Below are 27,788 nucleotides of genomic sequence, written 5' to 3'. Positions count from 1 at the left end.
TCTGGATGCTTATATAAGAACCGAGAACCCACTGTTTTCATGACCAATAATCTCTGCCAGCAAAATAGAACACTGCTGAAAAGATGTGTAACACTTAAGGGACATGGAGGAAGGCTACTTAATGTTTTGAAGGTCATTAAAAACCTGTACCGAATTCTACACTTGCGGAATTGCATTGAAAAGACACTTAGTGTGCCGATTACAAAGGAAAATGTTTTTGAAATAGAACAAAGGGAAAACATGTGGAGAATATTCTCGACCACCTTTTGAACAGGCAAGTCGATGCTGGATATATGGAGGCTCCAGCAGTGGTTCAGTGGTAGCAATCTCTAAATCAATAGATTGATTGTGTATTGATGCCTCACTCTAGAGAAATAAAGACATCACTTAAGGTGACACTTCAGCGCCACAGTGAGGGAATTCTGCTGACCAAGGCCATTTCCTAAACAGTTATTGCCCCATTGTTCATTTGATATTTAACTGCTATCTTTTACCTTGAAATATGTCTAGACATCTTTTATTTATGACCTTCTTATTCAATCTCCGAGTTTCCCATCCAGCTGTGATAACCTTCTTTGGAATTGTTTGTTTCCTGCGTGTGTTTTTGAAGTCAAGAATCAAAGTGAAAGCTCTTTATGACTAAAGAATGGGTTTAGATATAGTTTACTTCAGTTTAGTTTAGTTTTGAGACAGAGCATAGAAACAGGCCCTTCAGCCCACTCAATCCTCGCTGACTAGCTATCCCCTCATGTCAACACTATCCCATCACACCGTAGGGACAATTTACAATCATACCAAGCCAATTAACCTACAAACTTGAAGGTAGACACAATGCTGGAGTAACTCAGCGGGACAGGAAGCATCTCTTGAGAGAAGGAACTGGTGACGTTTTGGGTCGAGACCCTTCTTCAGACTGATACCTAACCTACAAACTTGCACGTTTTTGGAGTGTGGGAGGAAACAGAAGATCTCGGAGAAAACCCACGCGGTCACGGAGAGAATGTGCAAATTCCGTGCAAACAGCACCCGTAGTCGGGATCGAACCCGGATCTCTGGTGCTGTGAACGCTGTAAGGCAGCAACTCTACCGCTGTGCCACCATGCCGCCCAGTATACATTTGGCACTGTGCCATTAGCCATGTTTTAGATGACTAAATAAAGTGCAGGAGCTGTAACTATGAATCTATCTGAAATCTAAAATGGAGGGTTGAGATTTGGGTAATGTACCCAACCATTTATAATAGTATAATTGTTGATCTTGTACCATAAAGTAATTTGCAATTCCAAGTTGCTCTGTGTCTAAATACAACTGTACACCACTTCCAAGCCATTGATTGAAACTACACAATTTTGCTTACTAATTTTATTTCATTTGACATCAGCTTAGAAACAAAATATTAATTGTACTGCAAGTTAATATGGAGTTTTAGCTGTACAGAGTTTGTACGTTCTCCTTGTGACCACGTGGGTTTTCTCGGATGCTCTAGTTTCCTTCCACATTCCAAAAACATGCAGGATTGTAGGTTAATTGGCTTCGGTAAAGATTGAAATTGCCCCTAATGTGTATGATAGTGTTAGTGTATGGGGATCGCTGGTCAGTGCATTGCATCGCTTAAGAAACAGTTAGATAGGTACATTGATTGGACAGGTTTGGAGGGATATGGACCAAATGCAGGCAGTTGGGACTAGTGTAGCTGGGGCATGTTGGGCCGAAGGGCCTGATTCCACATTGTATCACTCTGTGATTCTATATCCATGTGTGTAGGTAAAAGCCTCCGCTATCACTCTCAGCAGTGTGTTCCAGGCACCCACCACCTTCTGTGTGAAAACTTAACTTGATCATCTCCATTAAAAATTGTCCCTCCTTCATACAACTTTCCTGGCTCAGATTTAATGGGCCAATGTTGCTGGATCAAAGTGTTCCTCACCCCATGAATGAGGCCTGAGCAGCAACAGGTTTCTGATGGCATAGGTAGGAGGTCTTCCCACTGAACTGATTCTGACAGACAACAAAGACCTGCCCCAGCTTTCCTGACTTTTAAAACCGTGACAAAGATTTAAATATCTCTGACAATTAGGGATACTTAGAATTAATATAGAAATAAACACGTTTTTTTCAACAATACCATTATTATTTCTTCTACAAATATAATAAATTAAAAGCCCTGTAGAAAACATATATTCAACTAATGCAAAAGAGTAACAAAACATAACGCACTTTGCTTTGCAATCTCCGTTGCAATCAATGGGATGTTGAACTCTACCCAAATCTAACTCAACCCAGGTGCAGATTCGGCGACACAAGGAACTGCAGACGCTGGAATAACTCAGCAGGTCAGGCAGCATCTGTGGACGGAATGGATAGGTGTCGTTTTGGGTCAGGACCTTGCTTCAGACTAATGTGCTCTCCCCAACCACAATCAGTCTGAAGGAGGATCCTGATCCGGAGCATTGTCTATCCATTACTTCCACAGATGCTGCCTGACCTGCTGAGCCACACCAGCATTTTGTGTTTTGATGCAGATTCGGAGAGTTAATTCCCCTGTCAGCAACATTGGGTTCCATTGCCAACAATCAGTCCAGATTAATGATGGGACAACATTTGACATTACCTGCTTCACATGTGTTGTTTAGGTTCTGGATGTAGTTTGTTCCACCATTGTAAGATAAAATACTAATAACTCAGGCCCAATTGCATTTTGAAAATGAATCTGTTGGAATTGTCTTTCCAGCTCTGTCTATGTATAGCATTACTTTAATTACCAGGTATTGCAACACAAACTCTTCTCATTGCACTGATAGTCATACAGTAATATCACATTAATTGAATTAAGTGACTAACTGGAGAAATTATATAAATAGTGCTGGAAAAGTCTCCCATCTTTTGAAAAGTGTATGTTAGCTCAGGAGAAAAATAAATCATTTTATCAAGTTACAGCTAGTTTTATATTATTTCTAGATAGAATCAAATCAAGTGAAGTCAGGTTTATTGTATTATGTACAGGTGCACAACCTTTTATCCGAAGATCCAAATAACGAAAACCTCCGAATAGCGACATTTTTTCGGTCCTTGAAGAAAGGTCCTTGAAAACGTTCACCGAGGGCGGCCCGCAGAGGTGACAGCGGAACCTCCGGTCGGTCCTCGAAGAAAGGGGAACTAAACCCCCATTCATAAAAGAGAAGGTGAGGGTATATTGCGCGGGAGGGTTAATAATTGACAATATGCTGCTGCCTGCCAGCTGCGTTAAAAAGTTCCTACGGTAGACTCACGATACACAGTGTATCGTGAGTCTTGCTTGGGAACCTTTTAACTCAGCGTGCAGGCAGCAGTAGATTGTCGCTCCCTTCAGTTTCACCCCACCTACACCCCTCTGCTTCCCGGCCATGTGTGTGACCCCTTCCCTCCCCTCTCCAGCTCCCCGCTCATTGCACCGGCGCGGGGGCTTTGTACTGTCTTCACGTCGCGATGCTAGCAGCACAGTGCCAGTCACCAGAGACGTCAGGACCAACGGAACACCGACCCCCAGGCCCACTGCAAGCACGGAGATCCCAGATCAGCAACTCCAGCCCAGCCCCGTTCCAACTCCAGAGGAACACGCTCCCCGTATGGGCAGAAGCTGATGGTGTGCAAGGGGTACGTCTTGTTCTTGGGGTGGCGCAGCTCGGGCTGTGGGCGAACTGCCACGTCGCCGTAGCGGCCCATCGGGGAGCGGATTCCTCTGGAGTTGGAGGGGGAGGGGGGTATTGTGCTGTTTGATCGCCCCCTACTATTCCAGGGACAGGGAGACAGGACGTTCACCGAGGGCGGCCCGCAGAGGTGACAGCGGAACCTCCGGTCGGTCCTCGAAGAAAGGGGAACTAAATCCCCATTCATAAAAGAGAAGGTGAGAGTATATTGCGTGGGAGGGTTAATAATTGACAATATGCTGCTACCTGCCCGCTGTTAAAAAGTTCCCATGGTAGACACGATACACAGTGTATCGTGAGTCTTGCGTGGGAACTTTCTAACTCAGCATGCAGGCAGCAGTAGATTGTCGCTCCCTTCAGTTTCACCCCACCTACACCCCTCTGCTTCCCGGCCATGTGTGTGACCCCATCCCTCCCCTCTCCAGCTCCCCGCTCATTGCACCGGCGCGGGGGCTTTGTACTGTCTTCACGTCGGCGATGGCTGCCAGCAGGCTAGTGCAGTCACCGGAGACGTCAGGACCAATTGGACGTCGACCACCAGGCCCACCGCAAGCACGGAGAACCCAGAGACCCACAGCCTGCAGCAGCCCAGCCCCGCTCCAACTACAGAGGAACCTGGGTTGCGGATGACGGGGCGCAGCTCGGGGCGTCGTAGGGGCCCATCGGGGAGCGGGTTCCTGTTGGTCCTGACGTCTCCGGCCACCTGCTATCCTCTGGGAACTGTACCGCCCTTGCAGGAGAGTGGGGTTGTTTGCAGTTGCAGAGGGAGGGGCAAGGGCGGTACAGTTCCCAGTCTCAGCTCCAGTCCAGGGGGGTGGCCGGAGACGTCAGGACCAACGGGTCAGCGACCCCCAGGCCCACTGCAAGCACGGAGATCCCAGAGACCCACAGCCAGCAGCAACTCCAGCCCAGCCCCGTTCCAACTCCAGAGGAACACGTAGGGGCAGAAGCTGATGGTGTGCAAGGTGTTCTTGGGGTGGCGCAGCTCGGGCTGTGGGCAAACTGCCACTTGTCACCGTAGCGGCCCATCGGGGAGCGGATTCCTCTGGAGTTGGAGGGGGAGGGAGGTATTGTGCTGTTTGATCGCCCCCTGCTATCCCAGGGACAGGGAGACACAGCAGCGTTTTAGACTGGTGGGCAATCACTTCCAAAGTTCTGCCGACACAGTCAGTACACCTCTCCTACACTGCATTTCATACAAACATTTATTCTGCATGAAAAAACGACATTGAAGACTCAAACTCGCGACCGAGTAACTGCCGGGATCAAGGCGCAAACTCGCGACCTTGCGGATATGAGCCGAGCACTCTACCACTGAGCCAGCCATTAAAATCTACGCTAAAAAAATTCCATTCCGAAGACCGACAAATTCTGAATTACGAAAAGTGTCTGGTCCCAAGGCTGTCGGATAAAAGGTTGTGCACCTGTACAAATACGGTGAGGTACAAATACTATGACAAATTTTGTTTGCCACACAACAAAAACACTTTGACTCAGACGATACACAAAAACATAAATCATAATATATTGCATATGAATTACAAAACGGTGAAGAGTAAAAGGCTGCAAAAAAAGTGCAAAAAGACGCAATTATACAACAAGTCCATAGTAGTCCAATAGGTGGGCAGTAGTGTTCCATTGCTGAGGTAGGTTGAGGGTTGTGCTAATTGGTTCAATAATCCAATAGTTGTAGTAAAGCTGCTGCTCTTGAACCTGGTGGTGTGGAACCTCGGGCTTCTGTATGTCCTGCACGATGGTGGCAGTGAGAAAAGGGCATAATGCAATTGGAGGGAATCCTTGAAGATAGACAGTGCCTCATGGAGATGCTTTAGATGGCAGGGACGGTTGTGCCTATGATGGACCAGGATGAATTCACCCCTCTCTTCAGCCACTTACATTCCTATGCGTTTAAATTGCCATACCATAATGCAAAAATCCTGCTGCCTCTAAGTGTGACATCCCAATGTTTTTTTATGTGTAAATAACAAAACACTTGAATACTCAGTAGTTCCATATTATGCCATAATATAAGGGCGGCATGGTGGCGCAGCAGGAGAGTTGCTGCCTTACAGAGCTTGCAGCGCCGGACATCCGGGTTTGATCCCGACCACGGGTGCTGTCTGTATGGAGTTTGTACATTCTCCCCGTGACCATGTGGGTTTTCTCCGAGATCTTCGGTTTCCTACGTACAGGTATGTAGGGTTAATTGGTTTGGTGAATGTGTGAGTTGTCCTAGTGTGTGTAGGATAGTGTTGATGTGTGCGGGGATCGCTGGTCAAAGTGCACTCGGTGAGCCATAGGGCCTGTTTCCGCACTGTATCTCCAAACTAAAAATATCCTTATCTTCTGATGCCCACAGAATATGAGGTGATTCTTATATTGGTATGGAATAAATTAATCTTTCAGCTTTTGCTACTGTCACTCAAGTGGTAAGGAAGCACAACAGCTTATTGTGAACTCAAGGATGTATGAAACGGGGGCATGTTATGTGGTCTCTTCACCCTACTCCCTGTTTAGAATGAGCATGGTTGACCTTCTGTTTGTGTCATATTTAGATTCCTGCTCCTTTCATTTAGTCTGCGATTCCCTTGATATCTCAAGATTTATTGAATGTGCTTAATTATAATATCTGCAGCCCACTGGTATGGCGAATGCCATGGATTTGAGGAAAGTTAATGAAAGAATCTTCCTCTGATCCCTGGTTCGGGATTTTCTGCCTCTGGATATAACCTCTCCACATCCACCCTGCCAATCTTTCACAATGAGAACGCCTCTCATTTTACTAAACTGCACATGCCATATAACAATCAATGTCTTTATTGCACATCCCTGCATCATGCCTGTACCACAAAACAATGAGGAATCATCCCTGTCCTCCCTCCAATAATATATTGTCACAGCGTAAATCAAGAATAAATTAGAGAGTCCATTTGATTAATTGAATATTTTTTTTTTTTTTTTTTTAATATTTTTATTAGAAGTAGACATATTATAAAGTATAGTTACATATTATAGTAAAAAGACTTTTCATATACATCAGTCATACATTATTAAAATTTTCAATTATCAATTACTTCTGCTTCTAGTGTTTTTATTTTTTTTATAGAAAAAGAGAGAAAGAGAGGGTAGAAAGTTACAAATAAAAAAAACAAAAAAAAACAGAAAAACAAAGGAGGTGGAATGGATTACCTGTAATATGTCAATGGAGATGAATTGAATCTTAACTCTCCATTCTACTAATTCTAGCCTAGTGATGAATTATGTTTTAATATTTAAATTATTTTGGTGCGCAAGAAATAATTTCTAAATTCAACCTCTGGATATGAAATGTCTCTGATCTGATTTTGCATTACTTACATTTTTCTACGATTGGATCTTTCTCTGCAACTTTAGAGTAAAAATTGTGGTTAAGCCTTTTTTAAGTTCTTTCTTTACCATTTCCATCTCATCTCTCAATTCTATCCAATCATTGCCTCTGTAAAAGGGAATAAAGAAGAAGATACTATCACAACATTTAAGAAACATTTAGACATTTACATGGTTAGGTTTAGAGGATATGGGACAATGCAAGCAGGTGGGACTAGTGTAGATGGAACATGTTGGTTGATGTGGGAAATTTGGGCCAAAGGGCCTGTTTCCGACACTTCCCTACCATTCCTTGACCTCACCATCTCCATCACATTGACAACTGCTTTGGGGCCACCTCCTGCACCTACACACAACTGACTAACTTCATCCACTTCACCACCAACTTCCACCCGGCACTCCAATACACCTAGACCATTTCCAACACTTCCCTACCATTCCTTGACCTTACCATCTCCATCCCTCTCTCCGGGGCCTGTTTCCAGGCTGTATGACTATGACTAAGTAGAAATTCTGCCACATGATCCATTTATCTAGCATAGGATAGAATTTACAGAAAACTGAAGCATGATGAGGTACAAATTGTATGATCTGGCAATTTAAAAAGTTGGCTAATCTAGAATCTACCCATCTCTGCTGTAAAAATACTTTGTTTCTACCTTCCTTTGGGGTAGTGTTTAAGAAAGAACTGCAGATGTTGGAAAAATCAGTCTGAAGAAAGGTCTCAACCCGAAACGTCACCTATTTCTTCGCTCCATAGATGCTGCCTCATCCGCTGAGTTTCTCCAGCATTTTTCTCTACCTTCCTTTGGGGTAGAGCATTAAAAAGACTCTCTTCGAGAAGATGGGGAAAAATACTTAATTCGGTGAGCAGCCTCATGGTCATGAACAGTAATTCCTAGTTCTCAATTCTCCCATGAGAGGTGATCAAGGATGATGAAGTTCAATTCTGAGAGAGTGGCGTTGTTTTCTTTCAGGTAGAGAAGGGCCAGGGGAAATTGAATAAGGAGCTGAATTCCTGATCAATACTTTTAAACATGCCACACTGAAGGATCAGTGAGTTCACGTTGGCTTCAATGGAACTGAATTTCAGAAGCAGAGTAGAGTCATAGAGCCATAGACTAGAACAAGCAGCTGCCATTAAATAGTATTGTTGGGATGAATGGAGATTGTTTTTAAACTGATAGCATAAAAGAGGAGAATTTCAGAGGAAGTTGAATTATGGATTTAAAATAATTAGCAAAAGAATGTAAAAAGATAAGAAACCGAAGCAGTAGTTTGCCAATTTTCATCTCACGCCTTCTCTGCCATTCAATGAGATCCTAGTTGATCCAAACTTGGCTTCAACATTACGTTTCTACACTTTCCCCATACCCTTTAGTCCTTTTGACATGAAATGCTGGAGAAACTCAGTGGGCCGGGCTGCATCTCTGGCGAAAGGGATTGGTGAAGCTTTGCTTCGGAACCCTTCTTCGGACTGAAAGATGGAGAAGGGCAGAACAAAGCAGGGCCGGCAACAGATGACCTCAGGAAGGGTGGAGTCCATAATGGCCAATTGTTGGCTGGGAAAGACGTGCTAACGACAGGGGTACAAGGATGCGAACATCGGAACTAGTGGGGTGACTATGGTGGGGGGGGGGGGGGGGGGGGGGGGGGGGCGAGGTAGAAGAGGGGTTGCTATATGGGAAATTCGACAGATTTATGTCTATTTTGCAGTGCCCTGCAAGGGATTTTTCCAGACTGGGTTTCACGTTCATGAATACTTCAATATATAAGCCTATCCCTTCGTTGTTTGTTCCCTTTCTGTTCAACCTGGTGGCATCATCCTTTCAGTGCATGTTGTTCATTTTCTGCTGCCTTTAATTTCCTTCAGTGAACTTGAATGAGGGTTGAGGGGGGGGGGGGGGGGGAGTAATTGATGAAGCACACGCTCTGTACCAAACACCCTGTGGTAAACCAGATGCTCCCTCAACAGGAACTGATTGAGTCCTCGAGTATCCGTCTGGTCTGCTTTGCTGACATGCCACCCACACCAGGATCACAATGTATCTCTTCAAAGACTGAAGAATCTCGAGGTTACGTTCGCAAAGGCAACATGCCATGTGGCCATTGGAGGGCAGTGTGTATCCAATGTTGCCACATCTCTTACACAGCCTGAAAGGTATGTACGTGAAATGCTACAGCTCTTCCCATTGTCGTCTCTCAAGAGTTAACTGTGTGTCCTGCCTATGAAGTTTCTCTTTCAGTTTTTTCTCTCTGCTTCATTCCACAGTGCACCCTTGATTTGCATGAGGGGTCCCAAGATCTTCAGCTTGATGTTTGCAGTCCTCACCTCTCTCCCACCAGAACCCTTTGCCTTTTTTCCAGGTCAGTTTGCCGACAGTATTTTAATAACATCCCTCGCCATGAGACTTTGATTCTGATGGTTTATTGGGTTCTTAAATGCGCACAGTTTCTAGCTGATCCTGCCAGACACCCTCAGGCAGTGGTAGCGCCACAGAGTCTTCCCACCTCCATTTTGTGGTGGATGAAGTTGCTCAGCCTCTTTGAAGGCGAAGAAGACTAGGTCTGTGATGTCGTTTGGTCTTAAGTCCGCCCTGTGCTTTTTTCTCTGTGTGGGCAGAGGAGAATGCTTGGTCCTTGGTAATGACAGGGACATGAGTAGGATAAAAAAGGGAAGGGCGTTAAAAGGGAGGATACCAATAAGTGCTCTTGGATCTGAAAGCCACTGTGGATTTCCACGATGGTTAACCCTTTGCTATTTCTACTTGAGCTGTGTATTTTTACAGAATCCCTAACCACTTACTGCCCGTTCAGCTGATCTTAACTGAAATCTGGTTTTGTTTGCATGCTTAAGACTTGCCTCTTAGATGCAACTTTCAGATACGGTAAACAGTCAGGAGTTTGTTACATTAAATCGTTCTTTCTAATCTCATCATTTGATAAGTTCCCGGCTATCCGAGACAAATTAAGATACATTGATCGCTCTTCAATGGTCAGGAAAATAAAATTGAATGTTGCGGTTCTATGTCACTTATAACATAAACAACACCCATTTGTAGAGCTCATTTCACATTAGTAGAAATGTCCGATGGAGTTTATCACCAGAACAACTGCTATGTGTCACATAAAGAGATAGGGGAAAATGTATGGAGATGAAGTTATAGTTTCAAGAATCATCTTAAAAGTGGAAAGAACAGAGATTTACATGCTTGTGAAATCTCAGTGTGTATTTCTTCCCTGATTTTTTAAGCTTTACTGTCTTGCAGTTTAATTAATTGAAAGATAAGCATGGAAATAGGCTCTTTGGCCTACTGAGTCCATGCCAACCTTTGATCACCTATACACAACAGTTCTATGTTATCTCACTTCTGTGTCCTCTCCCCTGCACACTTGGGACATTTTACAGAGACGACTAAACGGCAAACCCGCCGGGTATTTGGGGTGGGGAGGAAGCCGGAGCACCCGGAAGAAATCCACATGGTCACAGCGAGAACATGCGGACTTCACAGAGACAGCACCCAGTCAGGATTGAACCTAGATCTTTGACACTGTGAGATAGCAGCTCCACCAGCTGCACCAGCTGCACCACTGTGCTGCCCTAGTTCTGATACAGATGAAAGAGTGAATTATCTATTTTAGAAAATTTGATGTCTAGGCTTGCAGTCTGAATACTAGCGTTATGAATATTAATTTCTCTAACTTCAAGTAACACTTGCTTGTCCTCTCTTTCCATCCCTCCCCCATCCTAGTTCTCCAACAAGTCTGACTGTTCTCCTGATTACATTTTATCTTTGTATGCTTCGTCGTCAACTTCCCCGAACAAACAATGATCTATTCTACATTTTCCTTAGCTTCTTCCCCTTTGATCTATTATTTTCACACCTTCTTACCCACCTCACCCTATCCCTGTGTCTCCCTCTCCCCTGACTCTCAGTCTGAAAAGGGTCTGGACCCGAAACGCCACCCATTCCTGCTATCCAGAGATGCTGCCTGTCCCGCTGAGTTACTCCAGCATTTTGTATCTATCTTGCAGTCTACAAGGTGGCCGGAAAGAAGACAAGTTAGTGTCCCCCAAGCCTTTATGGGACATAACTATAAATGTGCGGAACCCACATATTGATAGGTCAGAATGGAGGGGATGGTGAATTGAACTGGCAGGAAGCTCAGGGCCAGAGCTGCCGGCTGAATGAGGTCCTCTGCGATGCAGGTTTTTTATTTTCAATCTCAATACAGACAGGTGTCAAAGAGAGTCATGTCACTCCCCCAGTCAACGAACCATACAGTGCAGACTGCAGTCTTTCAGTTCCCCTGCTCCTGAGCCCAGCCACACAGGTGTCCTGGCATCTCGTGTGGTGCGGGGTGAAGAAGGCAGATCTTAGCTGAGGCATATTGCCTTTTTAAGAACAAAGTGTACCAAGCTTTGCTCTGCACTCTCCACCTATTGACTCAACCCCACTCTCTCTCTGTCTCCCCTTCCCTACCTCTCTGTCCCTGTATTACCCTCTCTCTAACACACTGTACTCTGTCCATCCAATTATGCTTCCTCCCCACACTCGCTCACCTTCCCTCTCTGAGAAGTGTTTTCCTTTTGTAATATTCACAAATATTCCATTATCATTTTACAATGCAACCAACATTGCAATGTATTCACAATTTATATTCCTACGGTTAATGTCAATTATTTATAATCAGGCAATAGCTCCATGTATAATGTTATTATGCAAAAGATATTGATCACGTTCTGTTACATTATGATAATAATACCTGTATTAAAATGCTAATAATTAAATCACTTAATGACATTGTTGAAATTCTGTTTTTTTTTCTAATTATGTTATAAGTATGTTTAATTTTTTTGAGTCGAAGCATTTATGATGGGTTAGAAGCATGCCTTAAGCATATGAAGGAATTCAGAGTTTTTGAAGTTGAGGGCCTGGTTGCAAATGGTGGAGCGATTAGCTTTGCAGTGCCTGAAAGGACTAATTAGTGAAGGCAGATATTTCGGAGGGTAGTTTGGATGGTGAAGTTATAGAGACAGGGAGAGTGAAGACACAATGGGCTTTAAAAAAAAGAAAGAGGGAAAATATGTTAGAAATAATATGTTAGACATGTTAGAAATGTTAGGGTCTGAAGAAGGGTCCCGATCAGAAACTTCACCCGTTCCTTCTCAGCAGAGGTGCTGCTGAGTTACTCCAGTATTTTGCGTCTATCTTAGAAATTAAAACATTGTCTAACCGAGTGTCAGCCAATATTCATAAATTCAGTGGTGAATGTTGAAAATGAGCTGGCGCAAGTAAGCTACAGCCAGCTGGGTTTTGCGGCTAATCCCACACTACACTGGTTCCTTTTTTATTCTTCCCACATTCCCATCAACACCTCCCAGATCCATCCCGTTGCCCACACACAAGGAACAATTTTACATCAGCTGGCTAATCTACCAACATGCAAGTTTTTGGGACGGGAGGAAATTGAAGCACTTTGAAGGAACCCAGCCGGTCCCAGGGAGAGTGTGCAAACTCCTACCAGATAGCAGCCAGAATCAGACTTGGACCTGGGTCGGTGGAGATGTGAGACAGCAACTCTACTAGCTGCCACTGTGCTAACCACACATTAAGAATTGGGTTCATCAAGTGTTGTAACTTTGGTACGTAGTTTAATCATTATTTAAGAGTTATTGCTTTCAATAAGGATAGTTTAGTTTAGTTTAGAGATGCAGCGTGGAAACTGGCCCTTCAGCCCACCGAGTCCGTGCCGACCAGTGATCCCCGCACATTAACACTATACTAAGCCAATTAACCTACAAACCTGTATGTCTTTAGAGTGTGGAAGGAAACTAAAGATCTCGGAGAATAACCCTGCAGGTCACAGGGAGAACGTGCAAACTCCATACAGACAACACCCGTAGTCGGGATCAAACCTGGGTCTCTGGCGCTGTGAGGCAGCAACTTTATCGCTGCTCCACCATGCTGCCCTAGCTCTGCCTCTCTCATTTGTATATATATATATTTTTTTTAATTTAATTCTTTATTTCGAACAGAATAAAAATAAAAAGCAAGTAAGAAACAGCAAACAAAAAAACAAAAAACAAAACAAGAATATTTATAAAGTGTCATAAACAATATCTATAAATAAATGAAATCGTATGTGTCCGAAAAGGAGCAGGAAGAAGCCAAAGCTTATTAATTCCCACCCCTTATTCAACTGCTTATAATTATCTTATACAAATTTAGCAGCTATAAACACCTATTCACCTATTTCCATATGTACACCAAATGATTTACATTTATACACTAATCAAATATTTACAAAGCCATACAATAAAAAGGAGAGAAAGAAATGAAATAAATAAAGAGAGAAAATATGCTTAAGAATTTTGCAGCAGTAATAAGTAGGGGATGTTGCTGATTATGAAGTAGTTAAAGATTGATAGAACATAGAACATAGAACAGTATAGCACAGGAACCGGCCCTTCTGCCCGCAATGTCTATGACAAATGTCTCAGCCTCTCGAGTCTGATCTTCCTTCCAGTAAGCTCATGGCAGATCTGCTTATAACCTCAACTTTGCATTTCTGTCTATCCATGGTAACCATTCACCTGATGTTGTCTATCTAATTCTGCCTAAACCATTCAACACCTCAGCTGCCACTACCCTTTGAGGAAGAAAGTTCAAAAGGCATACGAGCCTTTGACAGTAATAAATGCTTAACCTATGTCTTAAATGGACAACCCCTTACATTTAAACAGTGGTGCTATGCAATGCTTTCTTGATATCCTTTTCGAAGTTACAAAGTTCACCTATTCTGACTTTCCCTCTTTGGATCTAAAGGATTTTAATTCTTCATTAAGCCTTTTCTGCCTGTCTTGCTGCATTGTACCACTGTAGGCAGCAGAGTGGCGCAGTGGTCGAGCTGCGTCACCATTGCGCCAGTGACCCGGGTGCCGAGAGGAAATATCTCCACATCAAACCTGTCGGGGCTACTCAGAATCTCATACACGAGTCCTCTTAAGGGCCTGTCCCACTGTACGAGGTAATTCAAGAGCTCTCCCGAGTTTAAAAAAAAATCAAACTCGTGGTAAGCACGTAGAATGTACATAGCGGGTACGTCAGAGCTCAGGACGCCTCTTAGCGACTCGTAACGCTAACGGCAGGTACCAGTGAAACGTGGTAAGCTTGTGAAGACTTGTGAAGATTTTTCAACATGTTTTTCAACATGTTGAAAAATGTCCACGAGAACCCTGAGTACCTACGAGCGGCTATTACCGTAATTCTCCGAGTTCGAATCAGGGGAAACTCGGGAGAACTCTTGAATTAGCTCGTACAGTGGGGACAGGCCCTTTAATTCAGTGTACGAACTAATTCAAGAGGTCTCCTGAGTTTAAAAAAAAATCAAATTCATGGTAAGCACGTAAAATGTATGTAGCGGGTACGTCGGAGCTCGGGACGTCTCTTAGCGGCTCGTAACGCTAATGGCAGGTACTCGGGAAATGCGGTAAGCTCGTGAAGACTCGTGAAGATTTTTCAACATGTTGAAAAATGTCCATGAGAGCCCCGAGTACCGACGAGCGGCTATTACCGTAATTCTCAGAATCAGGGGAAACTTGGGAGAACTCTTGAAATAAGCTCGTACAGTGGGGCAGCCCCTTAACTTTTCTAAATCCCAATGAATTCAAACTTAAATCAAAACCTGAATCTAGTCCGGTCAACCTTTCTTCCTAAGGGAACCTTCCTATTCCAGGCAATTATCAGCCACAAATTGGGAAATGGACATTGCTGGTCAGAACCCTTCTTCTCTCTATTAAGTTTTATGTGAACAGCTTGGTGCAAAAAGATGACGCCAAAAAGATAGTGACCCAGATTGCATAGTATTATTTAATGAAAGCACAATTACAGGGCAGGATGTGAGACCAGATGTGATTGATGTCTACCTTGAGAAATGGTCTGCTGGAATTATTAGTCCCTGATGTAAATTCTTGAGAATCAGGTACAGCTTGCAATTAAATGCTCATTGACATAAGAGACCAAGAGATTATGTGAATTTTATCATTTGAATTACAACATATTGCAGTAAATCATAACATAATTTTGCATTAGTTAAAGTTAACAGTTTGGATGTGTTAACTATTTTTTTTAACTTTTTCTCTTAAAGAGGGAAGCAGTGGATTGTATACAGTTTATCCCTGCTTTATGGAGGGGTTGTGTTTCTAAATAAACAGTCCATATTGTGGCTTCCATACTGTAGGTCAGTTATTCTAATCCCATTAAGCAGCTCATTCCTGTCAAGAAAATCTTGGAGTTGCGTAGAGCTAATAAAGCATTTTTTTAATTGCAGTCACTATTGTAATGTAGGATAAGGGGTAGCTCTGTCTTTCGACATAGCAAGATCCCATAACAACATGTTATGTCTGAAGAAGGGTTTCGGTCCGAAACGTTGCCTATTTCCTTCGCTCCATAAATGCTGCTGCACCCGCTGAGTTTCTCCAGCATTTTTGTGTACCTTCGATTTTCCAGCATCTGCAATTCCTTCTTAAACATCCCATAACAACATTATGACTATGTGTAGTAGTAATGTTGGTTGAATAATCAATATTGGTTGGGATTCTGGGGATAACAGCTACTCTTCCCCTTCAATACAATAGTTAATGTTAACATTATGGGGATGACAGAGCTTTGGCCTGGCACCTCTTATCAAAGACTAGAAGGCATCGTTTTAAGGTGAGAAGAGCAATATATATAGGAGATGTGTGGGGCATGTTTTTTATACAGAAGGTGGTGTGCCTGGAACGAGTTGCCTTGAGTGATGGTGGAGTGGCCATTCAGAGGCTTTTTGTCAGGCACATGGATATGCAGAGAATGAAGGGATCTGGATTATGTGCAGGCATCCAAGAGTTGGTCTTGGCATCCTGTTTGGCACAGATTTTGTGGGCTGTATTGTTCCATGTTCTGAATAACACATCTTCAAATGGTTTGAAGTCCACATTTGTATAGAACTGTTGACAGCCTAGATTTTTGTGCTGCAGTTGGATTTCAACTTATACCTTGGCTAAGAAGTAAATGGCCTGACCTTTGAGATACAGCTGACATTGCAATGACTCACATTTGGTAAGGGTGGGGAAAAAAATCAGCTATGCTTCCCATTCTTAATAACATCCTGGTGACCTTTAGCAGAAAGGTGTGTGTGAACATGTCCGTGGGTTGGATCAGAAGCTTCTACGCTGCCTTTTCTTTCAATAATCCTGTCAATTTTCCAATTTCGAGCTCCCACATGTAGGTAACGGAGGAATTTTGGAACAAGAATAGTCTATTCAGATGCTTTTGCTCATATGGCAATTCAATGTTAGATGAAGATCTGCATCTAAACCTCTTCCCCCTACCTTGGCTCAATGTACTTTAATATGCAGGCACAGCGGTGTAGCCATGGAGCTGCTGACTTACATGGCCAGAGACCCGGTTCAATCCTGACTGCATGTGCTGTCTGTATGGAGTTAGTAAGTTCTCCTTGTGACCACATGGGTTTTCTCCGGGTGCTCCAATTTCCTCCACATTCCAAAGATGTACACGTTTGTAGTCTAATTAGCTTCAGTAAAATTATAAACAGTCCCTAGCGTGTAGGATAGTGTTGGGGTACAGGGTGATTGTTGGTTGGCGTGTGTTCAGTGGGCCAAAGGGCTTGTTTCCGTGCTGTATCTCTAAAGTCTAAAGTAAAGTCTAATACACCTATCAATGCAATATTGTTGACACAAAGATCTGCAGATGCTGGCATCTTGAGATTTACCACAAAGTGCTGGAGTAACTCAATGGGTCAGGCAGCATCTGGGGAGGGAATGGACAGGTGAATTTCGGATTGGGACCTTGAAGCGTCCTGATGCAAAATGTCACCTATGCATTCCTTCCACAGATCCTGCCTGACATGCTGAGTTATTCCAGCATTTTGTGTTTTGCCAAAGGTTTATTGCTATCAGATTTTGTTATTAGTTACATGAACACCAATGCCTTTTGTGAAGGGAGTTTCACTCTTATACCAGGCTTTCTATGATGGAGCTGTTCTTTTAATTGTGATTATCCTGATTCTGATCATGCTCCTTTTCATCAAAGATTCCATCAGCAAAATATGTCTCCATCTTTGCCCACTCAAATACTTTCACTGGATTCCATAATAAAAAGCATAGAGATTACTTCTAGAAATACTGCACCTCCCATTATGAGCACCCAAGTTTATCATTGATTTAGTAGATCTAGTACAAAATCATGAGAGGAATAGATTGGGTAGATGTACAGAACCTCTTGCCAGAGTAGGGGAATTGAGAAGCAGAGGGCATAGGTTTAAGATGTGGGGCGGAAAGATTTAATAGGAACCTGAGAGTTAACTTTTTTACACAAAGAGTGGTGGTTTATGTAACGAGCTGCTGGAGGAGGTAGTTGAGGCAGGTTCTATCGCAACGTTTGAAAAACATTCAGACAGGTACATGGATAGGACAGGTTTAGAGGGATATGGGCCAAAGGCAGGCAGGCAGGTGGTCTAGTGACGATAGGACATGTTGGCCAGTGTGGACAAGATGGGCTGAAGGGCCTGGTTACACACTGTAACTCTGTGAAAGGTGAGGTGAGCAATAGATTAAAAGTATTATAAATGAATGCGCGAAGTATAAGAAGTAAAGTGGATGAGCTTGAGGCTCAGTTAGAGATTGGTAGATATGACATTGTGGGGATTACAGAGACATGGCTGCAGGAGAATTGGGGCTGGGAACGGAATATTCAGGGTTATACGTTCTACAGAAAGGACAAGCAGGTGGGCAGAGGAGGTGGGGTAGCTCTGTTGGCGAGGGATGAAATTCAGTCGATGTAGAGGCGCTGTGGATAGAATTGAGAAATTGTAAATGAAAGAAGGTAATTTGAGTTATCTACAATCCCCCAAACAGTAGCCTAGATAGATGATAAAGTTGCAGCAGGAGTTAAACTTAGAATGTAATAAAGGTAATGCCACTATGGTTATGAGAGATTTCAATATGCAGGTAGACTGCAAAAATCAGGTTGGTACTGGACCTCAAGAAAAGGAGTTTGTAGAGTTCCTCCGAGATGGATACATAGAGCAGCAGCTTGGATTGGAACCAACTAGAGAGAAGGCAATTCTGGATTTAGTGTTGTCTAATGAACCAGATTTAATAAGGGAACGGAAGGTAAAGGAACCGCTTGGAGGTAGTGACCATAATATGATAAGATTTAATCTACAATTTAAGAGGGAGAAGGTTAAATCCGAAGTGTCAGTGTTGCAGTTGAACAAAGGGGACCATGAGAGAGGAGCTGGCCAAGGTTGACGGGAAAAGGATCCTAGCAGGAATGACAGTGGAACAGCAATGGCAGGAATTTCTGGGCATAATCCAGAAGATGCAGGATCATTTCATTCCAAAGAGGAAGAAAGATTCTAAGGGGAGTAAGAGGCAACCGTGGCTGACAAGGAAGTTAGGAACAGTATAAAACTAAAAGAAAAGGTGCACAACATAGCAAAGTGTAGCAGGAAGCCAGTGAAACCTTCAAAGGGCATCAGAAAGTAACAAAAAGGGCAATACAGGGTGAAAAGATGAAGTGCGAAGGTAAGCTTGCCAAGAATATAAAGAAGGATAGTAAAAGCTTATTTAGGTATGTTAAGAGAAAACGATTAGTAAAGAAAAATGTTGGTCCCTTGAAGGCAGAAACAGATGAAATTATTATGGGGAACAAGGAAATGGCAGAGGAATTGAACAGTTACTTTGGTTCTGTCTTCACAAAGGAAGACACAAACAATCTCCCAGATATACTAGAGGATCTAGGAAGACAGAGGAACAGAAAGAAATTTGCATTGGGCGAGAAATATTATTGGGTGGACTGATGGGACTGTAGGCTGATAATTCTCCAGGGCCCGACAGTTTGCATCCCAGGGTATTCCAGGAAGTAGCTCTAGAAATCGTGGATGCATTGGTGATCATTTTCCAATGTTCTTCTATACATTCAGGATCGGTTCCTGTGGATTGGAGGGTAGCTAATGTTATCCCACTTTACAAGAAAGGAGCGAGAGAGAAAACGGGGAATTATAGACCAGTTAGCCTGACATCAGTGGTGGGGAAGATGCTGGAGTCAATTATTAAAGAAGTAATAACGGCGCATTTGGATAGCAGTAAAAGGATTGGTCCAAGTCAGCATGGATTTATTAAGGGGAAATCCTGCTTGACTAATCCTCTGGAATTTTTTGAGGATGACAAGTAAAATGGATGAAGGAAAGCCAGTGGATGTAGTGAATCTGGATTTACAGAAAGCATTTGATAAGGTCCCACAAAGGAGATTAGTGGGCAAAATTAGAGCGCATGGTATAGGGTAGGATATTGACATGGATGGAGAATTGGTTGGCAGACAGGAAACAAAGAGTAGGAATAAACGGTTCCCTGATAGAATGGCAGGCAGTGGCGAATGGAGTGCCGCAAGGCTTGGTGCTGGGGCCGCAACTATTTACAATATATATATTAATGATTTAGATGATGGAATTAAAAGTAACACTAGCAAATTTGCAGATTACACAAAGCTTTCTGGCAGTGTGAACTGCGAAGAGGATGCTAGGAGGTTGCAGGGTGACTTGCACAGGTTGAGTGAGTGGGCAGATGCATGGCAGATGTAGTATAATGTAGATAAATGTGAGGTTATCCACTTTGGCGGCAGGAACACGGAGGCAGATTATTATCTCAATGGTGTCAGATTAGGAAAAAGGGAAGTGCAACGAGAACTGGGTGTCCTTGTGCACCAGTCATTGAAAGTAAAGTGCAGGTACAGCAGGCAGTGAAGAAAGCTAATGGCATGTTGGCCTTCATAACAAGAGGCTTTGAGTATAGGAGTAAAGAGATCCTTCTGCAGTTGTGCAGGGCCCTGGTGAGACCACATCTGGAATATTGTGTGCAGTTTTGTTCTCCTAATTTGAGGAATGTCATCCTTGCTATTGAGGGAGTGCAACATAGGTTCACAAGGTTAATTCCCGAGATGGCGGGACTGTCACATGAAGAAAGATTGGAAAGATTGGGCTTGCATTCACTGGAGTTTAGAAGGATGAGGGGGATCTTATAGAAACATATAAAATTATAAAAGGACTGGACAAGCTAAATGCAGGAAAAAAATCCCAATTTTGTGGTAGTCCAGAACCAGGGGCCACAGTCTAAGAATAAAGGGTAGGCCATTTAAAACTGAGATGGGAAAAAAAAAATTCACCCAGAGAGTTGTGAATTTGTGGAATTCTCTGCAATAGAAGGCAGTGGAGGCCAATTCACTGGATGAATTTAAAAGAGAGTTAGGTAGAGCTCTTGGGGCTAGCAAAATCAAGGGGTATGGGGAGAAGGCAGGTACGGGGTACTGATTGTGGATGATCAGCCATGATCACAAAGAATGGCGGTGCTGGCTTGAAGGGCCGAATGGCATCCTGCACCTATTTTCTATGTTTCTATGTTAATGACTAAATGACTCCTGCAATTGTTCCAATTTTCTCAAGATGGACGTCTCATAATTGAGCAATAAAAGCCAGGGAAAAAAACAAGAGAAATCCAGAGGAATTTTGGACAATTATATCTTGCGTACCATTAGTTCCATTTCTAGAATTACCTTTGTGGGATCCCTCTCAATTGAAGGCTTACACACTTTACAATGCCATCCAGTTGAAATATTGTCAAAATGTCAGAAATTAATATTGTCAAAGTTTACAACGTTATCCAAATCGCTAGATTCAGCTGCTTGAGAGTTCTCTGCTAGTTGTCTGTGGTTGCACACATATTAAGAGAGAGAGCATAAATATTACAATAGCTTCTTTGCCTCTTAGCAATATTAGACACACATTTAACCCGCCTTGATGATGTCTGCCTCAGTATGTTCGTGAAAATCAGGTGAAGAGGATTTTGCACTATCAAAGGAATGATCAGTTAGTGGTGATTCCACTGTTCATCTGTGCTTTGTAAATATGCCAACTTTCATGTACACCTTTTTTCTCCTATAGGATAAAAGCATCATGATGAAGCATCATTAGTGCGATGGGAAAATGGTGAAGAGATCTCCTAATGTAAGTTGCTGAATCTCGTTAACCTTTCTTTAGACTATAGAGATATAGTGTAGAAACAAGCCCTTTGGCCCGCCGTGTCCATGCTGGCCAGTGATCACCCGATAGATTAACACCATCCTACACGCTAGGGATAATTTACAAAAGCCAATTAACCTATAAACTGTACGACTTTGGAGTGTGGGAAGAAACAAGAGCAACCGGAGAAAAGCCACGTGGTCACAGGGAGTACGTACACACTCTGTACACACAGCAGCCATAGTCAGGATTGAACCCAGGTCTCCGGCACAGTAAGGCAGCAACTGTATCGCTGTGGCACTGTGCCGGCCCACTGATGCTGGTATTTCAGAGCAGAAGAGCCAGTGTCCAGTTGTCTATGCAAAAGGAAATCCAAAACATTGATGTATGTGTTGTAACATGTAGAGGTCTAGTGGGGAGAACTGGTGTGATTTAAAAAAGGCAATGAAAAGAGAGAATGGCATAAATATATATATTTTTTAACTGGATCTTGGATATAAGAAACAAGATAAAGCTTTGAATCGTCTTAAGAATATTCCAGGAAAACTGATGTAATTGAAGGTGGACAAGATGTGTCGTTTATTTTTAAAATGAAACATTTGTTTATGAAAATGATATGAAGATACTTAGATTATCTACTTACATGGACTGGTGTATTATACGTTTCTGTTATTTTTCATATCTTCTGCGAAACCAAATAATTTAGTGAGCGAAATCGTCATTTGTGAAACTGCAGACAGAAACTGGTGCTCTTTCATCCCGCATTGCAGCATGTTTGAGTCACAAGATGTGAGTCAGCATGTTATCACCTCAGGAGCCTTAAATTTTGACAAGCTGTTTGCAACATTCCGCGATGTACATGTGATTCATTCATGGCTTTCAACACAAGGATTTTATAGTCTTGGTTCCCCGGGCATCTCCCATGCAAGGACGTCATGACCATTTACATCTACTGTCATGAACTTGCTTTACAATAGGGCAGTAGTCAATTTGCTAAATGACCAGGAGTATTTACAGCAATTACATTATCATGTCATTGAGTCTTCAGCCCAACTTGCCCAAATTGAACAACATGTCCCTAGTCTGAATTTGGCCCATATCCCTCTCAGCCTGTCCCATCCATATACCTATCTAATTGTTTAATAAAAGTTTAACAAAAGTCCCTGCCTCACCTACCTCCTCTGGCAGCTCGTTCCAGCACCCACCAACCTTTGTGAGAAAAAGTTACCCGTCAGATTTCCATTAAATCTTTCCCCTTTCATCTTAAACCTATTGTGTCCAATAGACTCTGTGGTGTTTAACGTCCATCTGCAGGACGTTTCAGTCTCCCAGGATGTTGATGGGCATTGTTGGTAACGCTTGAAATCTTGCTTGGCAGACACTGATCTTCTGCTGGAGAAAAATAAGAAAAATGTTCCTCCCCTGGACAATCGGCCTAAATGACAAAGGTGACCAGGAACATCTACCATGAGATGGAGGCTTGCTAAGTTATTCGTTTGCTGTACTGTTTTGAGTTTGTTTCTCAACAGTTATGGGCAGCAAATGGCGCAGCTGCAGAGCTGCTACCCCACAGCGCCAGAGTTTGAACCTGAGTTTGCACCTGACCTTGGAGGATGTTATGTGGAGTTTGCACGTTCTTCCCGTGAGCGCATGGGTGCACTGGTTTCCTCCCGCATCCCATATGTGTGGGATTGTAGGTTAATTGGCCTCATGTAACATTGTTGCTAGTGCATAGGGGAAAGTGAGATAACGTAGAACAAGTGTGAATGGGTGATCGATGGTAAGCCAAAGGGTTTGCTTCCATGCTCTATCTCCAAAACTAATATTGTCCCTGTTCCTGATATGAAAAGATCGAATAGATTTATTGGGCGACGTAGCACAAAACAAGCTCTAGAGCCCAACAAATCACATTATATCCTATATTAATCCATTTTTTTCTCTTCACATTACCATGAAGGATTTGAGGGAAGAAAACTGCAAGCAAAATTTGGTGGAGAGTCAGGCTTTGGTCGAGCCACCCTATATATAGTAAATGAAGGAAGATAGTGAAGCTTGAAGTCAAATAATTGCGTGTGCACAAAGGAGTTACGTTTTTGCCTGTGTGTCTCTCAGATTTACACTTATAGTATTTTAAAGTATATTAAAGTATAAATGGATATAAATGGACATTAAATATGTTACTGTAGCGAATTGTATTTGTTATTTATTCACGATGTAGAGAGTCACGTGGAAGGTCATATTTATCACATCTAATTGTCCTTTTGGTTTAATTTAGAGGTCCATTAAGGGATAATGGGATCAGTTTGGGTTGGAGGCATGTTCAGCCCAGACCAAATAATTCTGACAATTTCTAACCGTAAGGGAAATTTATGGGAAATGAGAGGGATTGCTATCATCTCTGGTATCATTGAACCTAGATCAGTCTAACTGAAGACGCTCTAAAAGCCCTCTCCCACTGTACGATTTCATTCAAAGAGTTCTCTCGAGTTTGCCCTGATTCGAACTCTGAGATTTATGGTAATGGCCTCTCGTAGGTACTCGGGGCTCTCGTGGACATTTTTCAACGTTGAAAAATCTTCACGAGTCTTCCCGAGCTTACCGCGTTTCCCGAGTACCTGCCGTTAGCGTTATGAGCCGCTAAGCTCCGACGTCCCCGAGCTCCGACGTACCCGCTACGTTCATTCTATGTGCTTACCACGAGTTTGATTTTTTTTTAAACCCGGGAGAGCACTTGAATGAACTCGTACAGTCGGACAGGGCTATAAACCTTCAGAACCTGAAGGAACCTGAAGCAAACGACAAAGTGCTGGAGAAACTCAGCGAATCAGGCAACAGCTCTGAAGGGAATGGACAGGTTTTAGGCTTGAGACATTAAAGACACAGTGCTGACCAGCGATCCCAATACACTAGTACTATCCTATACACTAGGGACAATTGTACAATTTTACCGAAGCCAAATAATCTACGACCTTGTACGTCTTTGGAGTGTGGGAGGAAACGGAGCATCTGGAAAAAACCCATGTGGTTACAGGCAGAATGTACGAAGTCCGTACAGATAGCACCCGTAGTCAGGATCGAACCCGGGCCTCTGGTGCTGTTAGGTAGCAACTCTACTGCTGCTCCACTGTACCATCCTGTGACATTTTGGATTGGGACCCTTCTGCACTCTAATTAGGGGTTAAAAAAGAAATGGAAAACTATAATAAAGAGGGGCATGGAGGAAAATGAGTTGGAAGAAGCAGAAAAGTAAGACTGAAAATGCTGGTGAAACACGATTTAGAAGAAAAATCCTTATTTTTATTAGGGCAAATGAAGGAAGGAGAAAATGATGGCAGTAAGCTATTTAAATGTTGCACACAAAAGAGTTAATTTCTTGTTTGTGCATAACTCAGACCTACATTTGTTCGGAGAATTTTAAAATCATTACATTTTTGGCTATGACAACGCTGACCATCTAAGAATCTTGTTCTCCTGAGTCAGCTCCATAGAACTATTTTCCTAACCATGATTGAGCTGCACATTAAAGAAAAATCCAACAGATATGGAGCCAAGACATTTTTTTATATAAGGTTTTGAGATTATATGCAGTTTTTCTGGCTTGTTAACTCTAGATGATTTCTAAATATTTGGGTCTGTTCCATCTTTCCAGAAGGATGAGGCCTTTGGTTTACTTCATTAAGTGGAAGGAGATGAGGAATTAGTACCAAGTTGCATGCATTTAAAGCCCACTCAATTCCTCAACCTTTCCTTTCCTTTCATTTTTTGTTTTTTCACGTAGAATACCAAAGTTGAAAATGCCGGAAACACTCAGAAGAATCATGGGAAGAATCTGTACAAAGGGATTGTGAAAAGGTGATTGTGAGGTCAAATAATCGGCACTGCTGAAGGATCTCGGACCTGAAGCATTTTCCCTGTTTCACTTTCCGCAGATGCTGCCCAACCTTTTTATTTCAGATTTCCAACATCTGCAGTGTAGGAAACAATTGCAGCTGCTGGTTTAAAGATGCTTTATCCCAGAGGTGTTGCCTGAATGCTGAGTTCAAAGATCATAAGTGATAGGAGTTGAATTAAGCCATTTGGCCCATCAAGTCTACTCCACCCTTCAATCATTGCTGATCTATGTCTCCCTCCTAACCCCATTCTCCTGCCTTCTCTCCATAACTTCTGACACCCGGCAGTTATTCCAGCATTTTATGTCGGTCTGCAGTTTTAAATACAATAAATTCATCTGAAGAAGGGTCCTGACTAAATATCAACTCTTCATGCTCTCCAGAGATGTTGCCTGACCCGCTGGGTTACTCCAGCACTTTGTGACCTTTTATTCCAATAAGTGGCTGGCTCATTTGGAAAAATACTCATTCCCACTAAAGGTTTTGTCAGGAAACATTGCATTTTAAAAGAATTATCGACTTTGGCAAAGAGACCCAACAGGTGGGAGGAACACAGGTTGTGTGACCAAGTTGTAAGTAAAAGAAATTCAGGTGGATTTTCTTTATACATTCGAAAGGACACAACATTTGTGGATTAAGTTGTGGATGGTAGCAAATTATGTATACAAGCAGATAAAATACCAATATTTTCTGCAGTAAATTTCTTCTTATTTGTTGATGCTATGCAAACTCATAAGGACTACTATCGTTAATTTCCCACCAATAATTGTCCCCCTGGATTACTTTTGAGGGCAGTTATGGATTAATTGCATTGGTTTGGAGACCTAGAAAAGGCCAGGTGAGATAAGGACAGGCCCCCTCCTGTTGAAGGACCTTAAAAAACCAGGGAGATCTATGTAATAGGGACAAGAAACTAAGTGCTGGAGGGTCAGTGGGTCAGGCAGCATTTGTGGAGGGAATGGACAGATGCCATTTCAGGATGGGACCTATCTTCAGACTGTTGTAGTCGACGGGGTGGAAGAAAGTTGGAACAGAGAGGTAAGGGTTGGGCAAAGCCTGGCAAGTGCTCGGTGAATGCAGGTGAGGGGTGGGGGTGACTGGTGCGGAGGTGCAAAAAAGAGGAGAATGGGTGGGGTTAGGAGATTGAGGCCAGGGCATGTGGCCTCACTCCAGCACTTTGGTCTTAGTAATACTTTGATACTTAAGAGATCACATCAAATTTGGTGCTGGAGGTTGGGATGCAGAGACTATTCCTAAAGACATATGTGGGATACTGAAGAGATGGTTGATATTGCAAATAGATTTCCATGGAGCTGTCTTCAACCCAAAGGAGTGATTCTGGAGTAATCGGAGAATGAGTATTGCTTAGTTAAGGTCAAGCATGATCAATATAAAAGACCTGGACATACATATACCAAGTGTGCCCTGACCTCACTGATTCCGGATCAGGTAATCTGCCCAACCGAGTCCTTCACTGTCCACCGTGCTGACAGAACAGAAGCATCTGGGAAATCCAAGGGTGGAGGAGTCTGCTTCATGACCAATAACAACTGGTGCAACCCTGGAAATATCAAGCTGCTTTCCCGTTCCTGCTCGCCGGATCTGGAGCACCTGACAATCTCATGCCGCCCATTCTACCTTCCCCGGGAGTTCGGCTCAGTGATCGTCACAGCCGTCTACATTCCACCGCAGGCGGACACCGACGTGGCACTATCGGCCCTACACGATGTGCTATGTCGACATCAAAACAAGTACCCGGAAGCGGCTATGGTGGTGGCTGGAGATTTTAATAAATCAAATCTCAAGAAGGTCATGCCGAACTTCTACCAACACATCACGTGTGCCACCAGGGGGGAGAGAACTTTGGACCACTGCTACACACCGTTCAGGAAAGGCTACAAGGCTGTTTCACTCCCTCCCCTAGGAAAATCTGACCACGCTGCTATTTTCCTGTTGCCGGAGTATAAACAGAGGATAGTTCGGGAACCGGTAGAGACGAGGGACGTAAAGCGGTGGTCCGACCAGTCAGAGGCCATGCTGCAAGATGCACTGAGTGATGTCGACTGGAATATGTTCCAAGCAAGTTCCAGTGACGTCAGTGAGTTCGCGGAAGCAGTCATGGACTTCATCGCAACAATAACCGACAACATCGTCCCCACGGTAAAGGTAAGCACCTTCCCGAACCAAAAACCCTGGGTAGACAGATCTGTTCGTGTGGCCTTGAATGCTCGTACCGCTGCCTACAACTCGGGCTTGGCATCAGGAAACATGGACGTCTACAAGGCAGAGTCCTACCGAATGCGAAGGGCGGTGAAGGACGCAAAGAGAAGGTACAGGGACAAGATGGAGTTACAGATGGAGCAGCAGGACACCAGAAGCCGGTGGCACGGGCTACGGATTGTAACCAACTACCGAAGCACCCCTCCCTCATCCGCATGTGCCGGCACCTCCCTAGCTGACGACCTGAACTCCTTCTACGCTCGTTTCGAGAGGGGCAACACCACTCCAGGTCTGCCGACTATCGACAATACCGACAGCGGGCTGGCTACCGAAGCTGAAGGGAGGAATATGCACACATTCTTGCTGTCCGAGCACGACGTGAGGAGGGCACTGACACAGGTGAACACAAGAAAAGCTGCAGGCCCCGATGGCATCTCGGGGCGAGTACTCAAGTCCTGTGCTACGCAGCTAGCTCCAGTGCTCACTACATTATTCAACCTCTCCCTGGACAAGTCCGTGGTCCCTGCCTGCTTCAAAAAATCCA

At 43.4% G+C, this 27,788-nt stretch overlaps 1 long non-coding RNA gene across 2 annotated transcripts; it reads left to right on the top strand.

The window, feature by feature from the left end:
• The first annotated feature begins 9,041 nt into the window (after positions 1 to 9,041).
• On the top strand, positions 9,042 to 26,054 carry LOC129710347 (uncharacterized). 2 transcript variants are annotated; one of them, XR_008725666.1, is made up of 4 exons: positions 9,042 to 9,213; positions 9,325 to 9,419; positions 21,057 to 21,119; positions 23,092 to 26,054. It is a non-coding gene; the product is annotated as an uncharacterized LOC129710347 (long non-coding RNA). The 2 variants fall into 2 exon arrangements; XR_008725665.1 differs by lacking the exon at positions 9,042 to 9,213 and having other exon boundaries at positions 9,259 to 9,419.
• The last annotated feature ends 1,734 nt before the right edge of the window (positions 26,055 to 27,788 follow it).

The sequence above is a fragment of the Leucoraja erinacea genome, chromosome 27 (genome assembly GCF_028641065.1).
Source record: "Leucoraja erinacea ecotype New England chromosome 27, Leri_hhj_1, whole genome shotgun sequence".
Lineage (NCBI taxonomy): Eukaryota > Metazoa > Chordata > Chondrichthyes > Rajiformes > Rajidae > Leucoraja > Leucoraja erinaceus.
The sequence above is the reverse complement of the archived record's forward strand: the minus strand, read 5'-3'. Positions and strand labels throughout refer to the sequence as shown.